This window comes from Hyaena hyaena, unplaced genomic scaffold (genome assembly GCF_003009895.1).
Source record: "Hyaena hyaena isolate Hyena2069 unplaced genomic scaffold, ASM300989v1 scaffold_517, whole genome shotgun sequence".
NCBI lineage: Eukaryota > Metazoa > Chordata > Mammalia > Carnivora > Hyaenidae > Hyaena > Hyaena hyaena.
The window spans coordinates 1,272,923-1,285,758 of record NW_024081148.1 but is presented as its reverse complement, the minus strand read 5'-3'; positions in this window follow the sequence as shown (position 1 = coordinate 1,285,758).

Here is a 12,836-nt window from a genome sequence, read left to right as displayed (position 1 = left end):
CTCGAAGGAGCTGGAAGTTGTTACAGCTGCAGGAAAAAAAAGGTGAGTTTGAATGCAGCCTGAAGAAAATATCCTTGCCCTTATTGAATCAAGCTGAACAGGGGCCACTACTGGAAAGCAAATCCCCAAAGATAGATGGTATATAAGCAGCAAGATTCTCTAAAAAGAATTGAGGTCTTAGTTGTAGAAATCTATGAAAATCAGAAATGAAGTCTATAGATGAGCCAGAGGTCTTAGAGAAAGGAAAGACCACTACATTAAATGCAGACAATAAATACAGCTGGGTTCCAGGGAAGGCACTCAATAATCCCAGGGCCTGTAGAGTTAAATGTCAGGGCGAGTGCAACAAGTGTACAAATCTAGTGTTTGAATCCTATGGTTGACATCCTAACTAAGGACTAACTTATTTTTATTCTTTCACAAAACTCTTAAGCACAATGAGAGCCTAGTTTGGGGATGGGTGAGACTAAAGGCAGAAGGCTATATTGATAGAAACAGCATTTTGATTGTAAAATACAGCTGATGTTGTTACTATTTTGCTCAAAGTCCACCATTGGCTTGGCATGTCTTTCAAAACAACATCCAAATCTTGTTCATGGCTTATTTTCATAAACAGATCCTGGTCACTTCTCTGCCCCATTTTTCGCCACTCTTATCCTTCCTGGGTCTTATATAACAGAGAAAGTAAATGATAGTATCAGGTTTCACCTCTGTGTCTTCTTACTACACGATACCATGCCTCTAACCTCTCAATAATGGCTTGCTGGGTCCCAATACACTTTTATTTTCTAAATATTTCAGGACCATCCGTATGTTAAATAATTTATTCTAAGAATTTTCATGGGATCAAGGTTAAACTATATTTTGAGAGCCAAATGTTTATTGTTCCTAGATTTCTGTGCCTTGGGACTTCTCCATGATTCCTCGAAATTCACTTACAGATTGTGTCCCACAGAAGTGTTTAAAATTTAGGAATCAATTTATGATCTGTGAACCTATCCCAAGTATGCATATTTAAGTGCAGCCAATTGTTATATGCATTGATCTCCACTAAGATTTGTTTTTAAACATAAAAATGGAGAAGGAATATGAATTGTAACAATTGCTGAATGGTAGACACATCTGCTCTGATGCTACCAATCCAGACTACAGCTGACTTCGTCAATGGGGGTAAGAGTCAGACCATCTATCTGTAGAGACTATGACTCCTTTCTAAGTTAAAGTCAGCTGATATTGGCTGCTGAGAAGCCAATTCCATTGTAGTTGCACACCAGGAAAGTTCTGGAACTCTTTCTAAAGCTGTCTTTCTGGACCTTCCACTTATTCTGGTGATAACTCAAACTATAAGCATTTCAGTGAACCCATGCATCTCTCCTTCCTAGAGTGATCTTCCTAATGTCTTGACTAATGACATCCTTACCCAAAATTTTCTGCAGATACTTTTTTTACCTTCTGTATCCTCTCCTTTATCATTCAATGAGTACCTTCAGTACTCCTTTCACCTTTATGGTTTTTATTCATTAATTCATTTTCTCAGTTCCAGTTGCATATCTTAACACAAACCCTTCTTTGTATGGCCGGCCAATTTCTGTTCCTTCAGATCTTGGCTCTGAAATCTGCTCTTCCCAAATGCATCTCCTGCCCTTATGTACCTACATCAATTGCCTTATCATGCATTGTACTTCCTCCAAATGCATTCGTCTCACTACTGACTGCTTTCTCTTATATATGGCTTACTAACCTGTAAGGTCTCCAAGGGAAAAGAGTTCTGGTGTCTTTCACATTTTTATCACTACGATGTAGTTCAGGTAGAGCTCAAATGCACTCCAGCAGTAGCTTTAAAGAATAAATAATCTATAACCTAGAGAAACAGAGTAAGTCTGATGGATAGAGCACTAGAGGAAGTCATCAGACACTATGAGAAGATGAATGACATATTTTTCCTTAGGTTTACCTTTTACTTGAATATATATTTTATAGTGGCATTTATTTCTATACCATGTTTTGCCTTATTATGAAACATTCCAAATTATTGGAATTATAAAAATACAAATTATATGAAACTATATAAAAAAGAATCATATAATGATAGCCCTTCTGTGCATTTCTGTGATGGCATTCTACCTCATGACCATGCATTTGGCATTTTATCACATGTATCTATATCAACAAAGCATACTATTTTGTTTTTCATGTTCTAAAACTTTATTTAAATGCTTGCATAGAGTACATCTTTAACAACTGGGTTGTTTTGTTCAATATTAGGTTTTGAGATTAGCCAAGTACTCCCAGTTCAGTTGTTTTAAAATTTTTCTGTTCACAATGTATTTTACTGTTATCCCCTCTTTTCACACCTTCAATTAAAACGAGGAAGGTTTGGGGAGCCTGGGTGGCTTAGTCAGTTAAGCGTCCGACTTTCGCTTAGGTCATGATCTCGTCGGTAGGTTCATGGGTTCGAGCCCCAGGTCGGGCTCTGTGCTGACTGCCAGCTCAGAGCCTGGAGCCTGTTTCAGTCTGTGTCTCCCTCTCTCTCTGACCCTCCCCTTCTCACACTGTCTCTCTCTCCTAGAAATAAAAAAAAAAAACATTAAAAAAAATGAGGAAGGTTTAACCAATTCATTCATAATTTCCTTTGCTAGTTTGAAAGTTATTATTTATATTTCTCATTTTAGTTGTTGTAATTTTAAGATACAACATTATCTACAATTTCTCCTTGGCACATGAGGTATTAGAGTCTCCACAAAGCTATTTTATAGTAAGTAAGTACATTTGTCCTAATTTAAAGTTTCTCATTAGCAAGAGTTTTCCCTTTTTTCGTTGATAATTTCTCACTGTTTGTACTCTTCTTACTTATGTACATCATCACTCTATGTCTGAAAATGTAATTGATTTTTCCCTAAAATTTGTGTAGTATTTTAGAAGAGTATAAAATTCTAGGTTGACTTTTATTTTATCTCTAATTTTGATGATATTCATCAAAGTTTTCTGGAAAAGGAAGTTTGCTGTCAGTCTGATCACTATTCCTTTGTAGGTAATCTATACTTTCTCCCTGATATTTTTTGAGATTTTATCTTTATCTTTGGTGTTTTCCAATTTGATCATGGTTTTTCTATGTGCAGACTTATAATTGTTAGTTCTTTTGTCTTAGTACTTTGCATTGCCAATCAATTAGTATTTTAGCAATAATATATTCAAATGATGCTTTCTTACATTCTTTCTTGCCCATTTTTTATAAGTCTTATAAATATATATATATATTTTAGTTCCACAATCTTTCTTCCATATATTTTTACTGTGTTAATATATATTTGTAAAATTTCATTTTCTTTCCATGATCTTTTTGGAATTCCTCAATTATTTTTATTAAAGTCATTATTGACTTCCATATTGGCATAACCAATGCTCAATTCTCAGGGTTTTTTTTTAAAGTTTATTTATTTGTTTTGAGACAGAGAGAGTGCACAAGTAGGGGAAGGGGGGGGAGAGAGAGAGAGAAAGAGAGAGAGAAAGAGAGAGAGAGAGAATTCCAAAAAGGCTCCACACTGCCAGTGTAGAGTCCCACATGGGACTTGATCTTGCAAACGGTGAGAACGTGACCTGAACCAAAATCAAGATGGATGCTTAACTGACTAAGCCACTTGGGTGCGCCAATTCTCAGTTCTTGTCTCACTTTACCTTTTAGGAGAATTTGTCCTAATTAATCACCTCTTTCTAAAAGTACCTTTTTACTTGTCTTCTCTTGGTGCTGTTTCTACTTACAGTTTACTCTTCAGCTATTTTCTCTGCAGCTTCTTCCTCATATTCTTAACCTCTAAATAGTAATATGCCCCAGAGCACCATTTTTGGATGTTATTGCTTCTTTATCTACTCTTAATCTCTATGTGGCTTTATTTCATATCATCTCTTAATATAATACATATAATATTGTATATAACTATCTAATTTAAGGAAGCAGCTCTAGTCATCTGCATGAATGCCATCACATTATATCAGAAATGTACTCAACTTCTCTATTTGCATGTCTAGGGCATCTCAAGATTAACAAGTCCCAGTTTTTAAGTCTCCAAATTTGTTCCTGACCCAGCAATTCCTCATCTCAGTATATTATTCATGCATCTAGCTTGTTGCTGGTATGCCACACATTAACATCACCCTTGAATTGTATCTTTTTCTCACATTCTGTATCCAGTCTGTGGAGATATTATTTAATCTTATCTCATGCAGTTATAGCGAATCTGGCCACTTCCCATCACCTCCATTTCTATCAGTCTTATCAAAAATAATACTTTTTCTCATCTTAACTACTGAAAATACTTCCTAAGTGATCATATTTCTTTCACTTTTTCCTTGAGTGCTACTTCAAAGCAACTAGAGTGAATCTTTCAAAGAACGATCAAATCACAGCCTTCTTCAAACCTTCTAATTTACATTAAACAGAATAAAATATGAAGTCCTTACCATATCTTATAAGACCTTACATGATTTGGCCCCTGGCTACCTGTTTAAGTTAATTTCTATTACTCTCCTTTTAGCTTACTACACAATTGCCACACTAGTATCTCTTCTTCCTGTTCCTAAAACACACTAACTCTGCTCATAATGCATGGCCTTTGTACTTGCTGGCTTTTTCTTTTATGCATAACTGATCACATATTTTATTTAAATATCTACTCAAATGTAACCTCTTCATGGATAACTTCTTGATATTCCCATCTAAAATGTCAATCTCCAAGATAACTGACCATGTCTTTACTATGTTTCCTTCATGTCATTAACTGTACCTCATGTAATTTATTTATTGACTGATTTCTCCTACTAGTATATTCATTCTAGGAAAACTAGTTTACTGCTGTATTCTTAATGCGTGGAATAGTGTGTGGAACATATTAGGTATGTAATTGATATCTTTTATTAAATGAATTATATTTCCAATTCATTAAATAACCCTTTGTGTTCTGTGATTTATATTGAATAAGAAACTATAATCAATAATTACATTTAATATTATAAGTTAACTAGTTTTTCTTGTCTACCTATTGTTTATTTCTTTGTCTTCCTTTAATAAAGTACTTTCCTCAAAATAGGTGACTTTCCTTAATGTTTCTGTTCCATGTTCCTAAACATACTTATTTTAAAACCCTTGTCAGGGAGGACCTAGGTGACTCAGTCAGTTGAGCATACAACTTTTGATTTCTGCTCAGGTCATGATCTCGTGTTTCAAGATATCAAGCCCTGACTCAGGCTCTACACTGACAGTGCAGAGCATTCTTGGGATTCTCTCTCCCTCTCTCTCTGCCCCTCTCTCTCTGTCCCTCTTGTGCCCTCTCTCTCTCTCTCTCTCAAAATAAATAAATAAACATAAAAAACCCCTTGTGAATATGTTGTAAAAAATCAAGTTCACTAAAGTACATTTATAACCCAATAATTCTTTCTCTTGTCTGTTTTCCTAATGATTTCCTTATGGAACCATTCAAAACAGAGACTTAAAACAATAAACATTTATGATCTCACAGTTTCTTGGGTCTAAAATACAGGAAAAGCTTAGCTGGGTGGTTCTTGTTTGAGATATTCTTCGAGCTTGTATTTTAGGTATCAGCTAGAGTTGTAGTACCCTAAGGTCTTGAATGGAACTGTAGGATCCCCTTCAAAGATGGCTCACTTATATTGCTATTGGTAGAATGTTCCATCTTTCAACATGGAGATCTCTCCATAGGTTTCTTGGGAAATCTCTAATGTAGAAGCTGCTTCACCAGAGTGATGTAAAAAGCAAGAAAGAAGTCATATGTTTTGTATGATCTAGCCTAAGAAATCATACTCAATCATTTCCACAATATCTTAGTGTTATAGAATCCAGTCCTATTCATTATATGAGGGTAACAGAGGCTTAAAAATCAAAAGACAGGGGCACGGAGCCCTTTGGAGACTGGTTACCACTATTGTCTACTAGTTTTACAAAATTTGTAATGTTGGGTCAAAAGTACTGCCCAAAAGTGATATTGGAAACTTCAAGCCAGTGGGTGCAGTTGTCTAAATTTTCCTAATTTTGTACAACCTCAGCTTGCTACCTATGGCCAACAATCTTCAGCTGCATGAATCTTCATCTTCAATCTTATGAACTTTCTCCAGCCTCTGGCTTCTAGAAATAAACCTAAATCAGGCCATCTGCTCACGTAAGACACTATAAGCCTCTTCTTTTTTTTTCTCACTCATGGACACAGAGTTCATCAAATGTATGTTTCAGTTTCATACAATATTTTGTGTTCTGATTCTGGTACATTAAGACCTTTGCATTTATCCCATAATATGACATATGTGCATGTGTGTATATATATGTATATATTTATCTATGTACATATATAAAGTCTATCATTACTATAAATTTGCTATGGAATTAATATTTTAAAGTGCAAAGTCACAATTATAGTTGGAATTTTTCCTGATCACTAGCTAGATAATTGCAAACTTAATGCATGATCTTAAAATTTGTACAGTACAGTTTTAAAATCAGTTTATGCATGGCTTCTGGACAAAAAAAAAAAAAAAAGGATGACAGTGATTCCTGGGGAGTCATGAAATTACACACAAGAAAGTTTGGTTATATCACCTTGACTCAATTTAAGACATGGCTGGGATAACAGCATAAAATTGGCCGTAAAGATTAAGAAGATCCTTAGCTTCAGAAAAGTAAAGGTGAGATGGCAGTTTTCCTAGAAGACTGTCATCAATCACAAATTGGTATTTAATTATGACTCTTTTATGGTTTGAGAATATAGAATGGGAATGATATAGAATAGAATAAAATTCAAGCCTGCATGTACTGCATTATTCTTCTTTTGACAGGTGGACAATTATTGAAGCTGTATTCATTTGTATAATAGAGATGACTTTATTTCATTTTGTTTCTTCCTAATATTGTTTGGCATTTCTCCATTAGTGAATCTCTTCACATCAATTGCAATTCCACTGTTTGACTTGATTTGGCACTTGCAAAGCATATGATATCTTATTTACTTATTTATAAATTATCTTGTAATAAACTATGAGATCCATGTCCAAATGACTATCATCACTCAAAAAGTCTTGGAAAGTCATGGATAACATTAGAAAGGTCAATACTCAAGCAGGAAATTATTTTGACTAGTGAGATTGAGCATTTATTGAGAATTACCCTTCCATGCTGTTCCCAAATATGTCCCTACAAGGTCAATTTCTCTGCCCAAGATAATGAAAGCATAAAAAAATTCAAGTACACAGAGACTGTCAATTATAGTTCTCTGAAAGGATAAATAGACTTTTGTATAAAACATTAAAAATGTTTAGTCTTCTTCTGAGAAATAGTGTTTATATTTATAGATGAAATAAGTACATGACAAGTAGGGCACAAAAGGGAGTTGAAATTTGAAAGATGATTGAGATGTTATCAGGTAAAGAAAAATGTGTAGATTTCAAGAGAATCCATGTTCAGACTGAATATGACAGGTAAACGACCTTATCCTCTGACTTTGAATATTAAAATAGACCATATTTCCAGCAAAGTGGATGATTTGGGGGAAAATTGATTTTGCAATCCTCAAGAAACTGAGGAGTTAGGGAAAAGAATTCAAGGGAAAGAGCTATTTCCAAATCAAATAAGCAGAAATGGATACCCTTAAGATCTAGCACATCAGCATGAGAAAAGTCCAACTACAGTGACTGATCGCTACGTGCTAGGTCCTGCAAAGTACTGTGCAGGGTACTTTGGGTGTTAATAATTTGCCAAAATCAAGTCAAGTGTTTAAATCTATTATCTAGTTGCCAATGGAGAACAAGACAGTTTCTGGATTTTTAATTAACTGCATGCACAAACCGAATTTTAAGTTCATAGTGGCTTTCTGATTCCTTAGTTTGCCAAAACATTCTAGGAGGGCACTGAAAATAATGTCAAAGGAAGAAGAGTCACAACCAGTTTCAATAAGACTGAACAGATCATCTATATGAGTACAATTGACCTTTGTGTTGAGATGGAAGAATGATGCTATTAATGTAGTATATTTCTTTGTATTTCTCTAATTCTAATAATATCCAGATAATGATTTTTTGAGTTAAAGCATACCTAATGTCTAATATTACAGAACCCAGACTATGGAATTATTTAGCAAGCATCTTGAAATCTATGAAACACATATAAATACACATTTGAGTCAACCAATGCTAATGTTAACTGAATCTGCAAAAATTTGTAGACCTCATTCATTGTAAAACATTAATCATTTCATGTTTTGCCCAACACCTGGCAACAATGGAAGGGTTTGCTGCCAACTTTATATTACAGCCATAAGTAGAAACGTATTTTTTTCTAAGTATGATGCCTTTCTGGGTTGTATATTAGAAAAATAAAACTGCTTTTTAAATATTTTGCATATGTTTTATACTATAAACTCATTCTAGCCTCACAGAAATTTTGTAAGTAGTTAGAATGAGGATAATTATCTCCATTTTATGGAAGTTATACTATAAAATTTTTGAGGTCACATTAATTTACCCAATGGATTACCTTTCGTTAATAAAGAAGGTTAAAGTCAAACAACAGGCTTTCTGACTCCTTTCATGAAATCCATCCTTCAAGATGCAGCACTAAATGCCCCCTACTCTGCAAAGGAAACATTTGACTCTTCTTTGCTGGTACTTGTGAACACTGCAGGTACATTTCCCATATATCACTGGCCATGTTGTATCCAAATCCAAAGAGAAGAGCAACACTGAGGGAGATAAATATATATGTGTTAAAAAAAAAACCAAAAAACCAAAACACAACCCAAACTATACCAAATTTAAAGCTAGTGTCTTATACAGTTCTTTAGATCAGTTAAGGCATTTTTTTTTTAAAACACACAAAAACTTTTGGAAAGAATAATAAGAACTAACTAGTATAAGAGGACTGATTAGTGATTAAAAGTTTGTGGGAGGCAAACACAGGGATTAGGAAGGGGCAGCCATTTTTAATTTTCTATACCAGTTGGGAAATCTGTGTAGGGCACTTTATTTAGCTCATTTACATATCTTAGGAAACCAAATGAATTATTTGTCAGAAAGAATTATCTGAAAAGAAATTAGTGAGCTCACTGTTGCATATCTTTGTGGATATTGCTACACCAAAATTAATTACAATTATTAATAACCGTGTTCTCTGGGGATGCTTCTTCTGCCACCCAAATAAGTCATTCTGTGTTCAAGCTGAATGTGGTCTGTATTTTCTTCGAATGCTATTGCATATTTTAAGAAGTCTGGAAATAATGGTAATTTTGGATCAAAGAGGACTTATATTTTTAGAAAAGTAAGAGCATGTTAGTAATACAGCTGCTCAAAATCTGACATCCTACAGAAATAAGTATATAGGTTAACAAGATCAACAAGAAGCAACTGGCCTTACAAGGGGCGGTCTCTGACAGTATTCCTCACCTAGAAATGTATATTGTTAATAATTCCATTAATATTAACAGGAATTTTCCATTTACGTGACAAAGAAAATAGCCATATATGTTGTGAAATTATTAAATGACCATCTATCATAGCTGGACAAAACTGGTAGCATTTAGTGGGATGCTGGCTGAAATATTAGAGCTCACATAAATGAAACAATTTATTTTTCTGTGACCTTTTTTTCTTCTTTACCAATACCCCTTATATTGTGAACAAATTACATATGTGTTATGCTTGATACTTTGAATGAATTTGTCAGAGTGCAGATCTTGTTCAAGTCATCCATTTTCTCAGAGGCCAATGGAGGGTAAGAGATGATGTGTGAAGTTACATAGCTGGGACACCAGGGACCCTCCGTTGCATGATTTCACAGCAAGGTTTTTAGTAAGATCATTGGAAGAGCAAAGCTATTTGGTATTACATTCCAGACTCTCATCTTCTTTAAAGTTGGTTTGGTCTTAAGCAACCAGGAAAGGCTTCAGAAACAGGAGATCATTTGCTTCTGGTTTTGTTTTTTTTTTTTTTAATGTTTTTTTGAGAGAGACAGAGTGTAAGTAGGGGAGGAGCAGAGAAAGAAAGGGAGACTCAGAATCTAATGTAGGCTTCAGGCTCTGAGAACTCAGAGCCTGATATGGGGCTTGAACTCACCAGGCATAAGATCATGACCTGAGCCAAAGTCTAAGGCTTAACTGACTGAGCCACCCAGGCGCCCCTGCTTTCTGGTTTGAACATGCAACCACACATTTGGGAAATTACATCTGTCTATGTACATTTTATATCATAGTAACCCCATATATGTTTGTGAGACCAGCTATTTCTTTACCAATGATGCTACTAACAAAGCATTTCCTGACAGTTTTGAAGATAATAACATCTACTGCATTCATAGTGTGAACTATAGTACAATTGTAGCATTAAATGTATCTCTTACTAGATGTCAACTGGAGTGTTTTTCATTGTCTCTCAATTTTGGCTAAAGCCTGACAGTTGAAGACAAAGGGCAACAGAGAGGTTGTAAACACATTTATGCTGTGCTTCCCAAGATAGTAAAACTGATCCAGACATTATAAGCCCCTGTTACTTACTGCCAGGTTTTATAAGAGAAGTTGAGAAATTTAAAATTATAAGTAAAAAGTGAAAGAAGTAGGGAACTATTTTACCTATGAGAAAAGTCTGCACTGTTTCTCATGGAGGCAGAGGAAATATCATTCCAACTTACCTCCAGGCAGGGAAGGAGGGTTTTGAAAGATGTGTTCCTGAAGATTTGGTGGGGACTGATTGAATGTTTATGGGCTTACAGAACTTAGGGCCCTTATTTTTTTAAGAGGGCAGAAGAAGTGTGACAAGTTCTTGGGAGAGCTTGACATGTGTACCCTGAATTTGGGGATACATGTGACTGAAGAAATTGACATCTTGCTTCTCAACTATATAATTTTGAAATCAAGACACTTTTAGGAGCATTCTGCAATGGCCAGAAAACAGAATCTGAGAGGAAGAGGAGGGATTTCATCAGGGACACACTGGAATCTGCAGTGGCTTTGAAAACTTGTAATAGATCCTGGATTTGGAAGCCTTCTGTAATGGATGTATAATGGCCAAGAAAAAAAAAATGGCAGTAGTAATGTCTGGATGTGAGGTATGCGTTCCTTTTCTTTTAAGACAATCCCCTACATGGACTCCTCTATCTCTAGAGGTATTTGAAGATGGCAAACTAGTGACAAAAAACCACAGCTCCCTGACAAGTGCATTTCACCATTAAGAAACATTATGCCTCATGGGGCGCCTGGGTGGTTCAGTCCATTAAGTGCCCTACTTCAGCTCAGGTCATGATCTCATGGTTCATGGGTTCAAGCCCTGCATCAGGCCCTGTGCTGACAGCTATCTCAGAGCCTGGAGCCTGCTTCAGATTCTGTATATCCCTCTCTGACCCTCCCCTGCTCATGCTGTCTCTCTTTCTCTCTCTCTCTCTCCCCCTCTCTCTCTCTCTCTCAGAAATAAATAAAGACATTAAAAAATTAAAAAAAGAAAGATTATGCCTCGGTTGTCATATCTGGAGAATAATTAATTACATGTGAAATTGAAGCATTGAGATGAGGTCAAAATCTTCACCTAAACTGTAAAATGAAAGGGAATCATAACTATGAAAACTGGTTGTTTTTTGGGTTTTGGTAGCCAACATGATGTGAGTCAAGATGTCACTCCAAATTATAATATAGAAGTATAAGAGAGAGAGAGCCACACAATATAGTTGAGCTGCATGATGAAAAAAGACAGTCGTTCTTATTTGTACTTTTGTCAAATTTATCTTGGTTACATTCACTGCATGTATCTCATTTATTCCCTACAGCAAGACTCTATGATAGAATTCATCCATCCTTCCTCTACAGATGAAGGTTCTGAGGCTTCAGGGAGCCACTAAAGAACTGGGATTTGACCATGTTTGCTTAAATCTAACATCTCGGCTTTAGTGGTCAGAATCTGGTACCATTCCAATGAATTTTTTGCAATCATAGTGATATTCTTTATGTGAACTATCCAATATGATATCTACAAGATATATGTAGCTATTGAGTGTATATGAGATGTGGCTAGTGTGATGAAAGAGGTAAATTTTTAATTATATTCATCTAAATTATTTTAGATTTAAATAGCTCATATGGGAAGTGGCTGCTATATTGGGCAGCTATGCTCTAGACAGCTTCATCTGCCCACTGTTTCCAAATTTCTATGGATCGTGAGATGTGTTAGACAATTGCTGTAGCTCTAGTGAGATTTCACATTTCTAGAGGATTTGAAAGCATAAAGAGGAACACACACACAGATATCTTGATTAAGTTTATAAGATTAGTGTTTGAATATGAGGCTGATGGGGTTATATTTCTCTATGCCTCTGTGAGAAGGATAATAAGTATGGGCACTTGAAGAGGGAGCAGTGGATTTCAAAATATTCCAGGGTTTAGAAAACCTACAAAGGCAAACACATGATGAACCTATGGGATCTCACTTCTGATGAAAGCTGACCAACTCCACTTTATTATTATACTGGGTTTTATAAAAGCTTTTATTTTGTGCATATAAATATATAAGTAACTAGAAAGATGGACATGTAGACAGATGAAAGAAACCCATTTTGATATGCATTAAGAATCTGGGAGAACTTGGATTTTCTATTAGCTCTTTAAGTTATTAGTGGTGTGACCAGAGGCCACTTAGTTACCCTCTTTGAGTCTCTAATTTCTCATCTGTACACTGGGGAGCATACCAGGTCTGCCTCCCTCAGAACCTTTTCTGAGTTTTTGTTGATCATAAATGAGGTGCCGCATGAGAAAGGAATGTGTGAGCTGTGAAGTGCTACACAAGTGTGGGTTATTATTCAT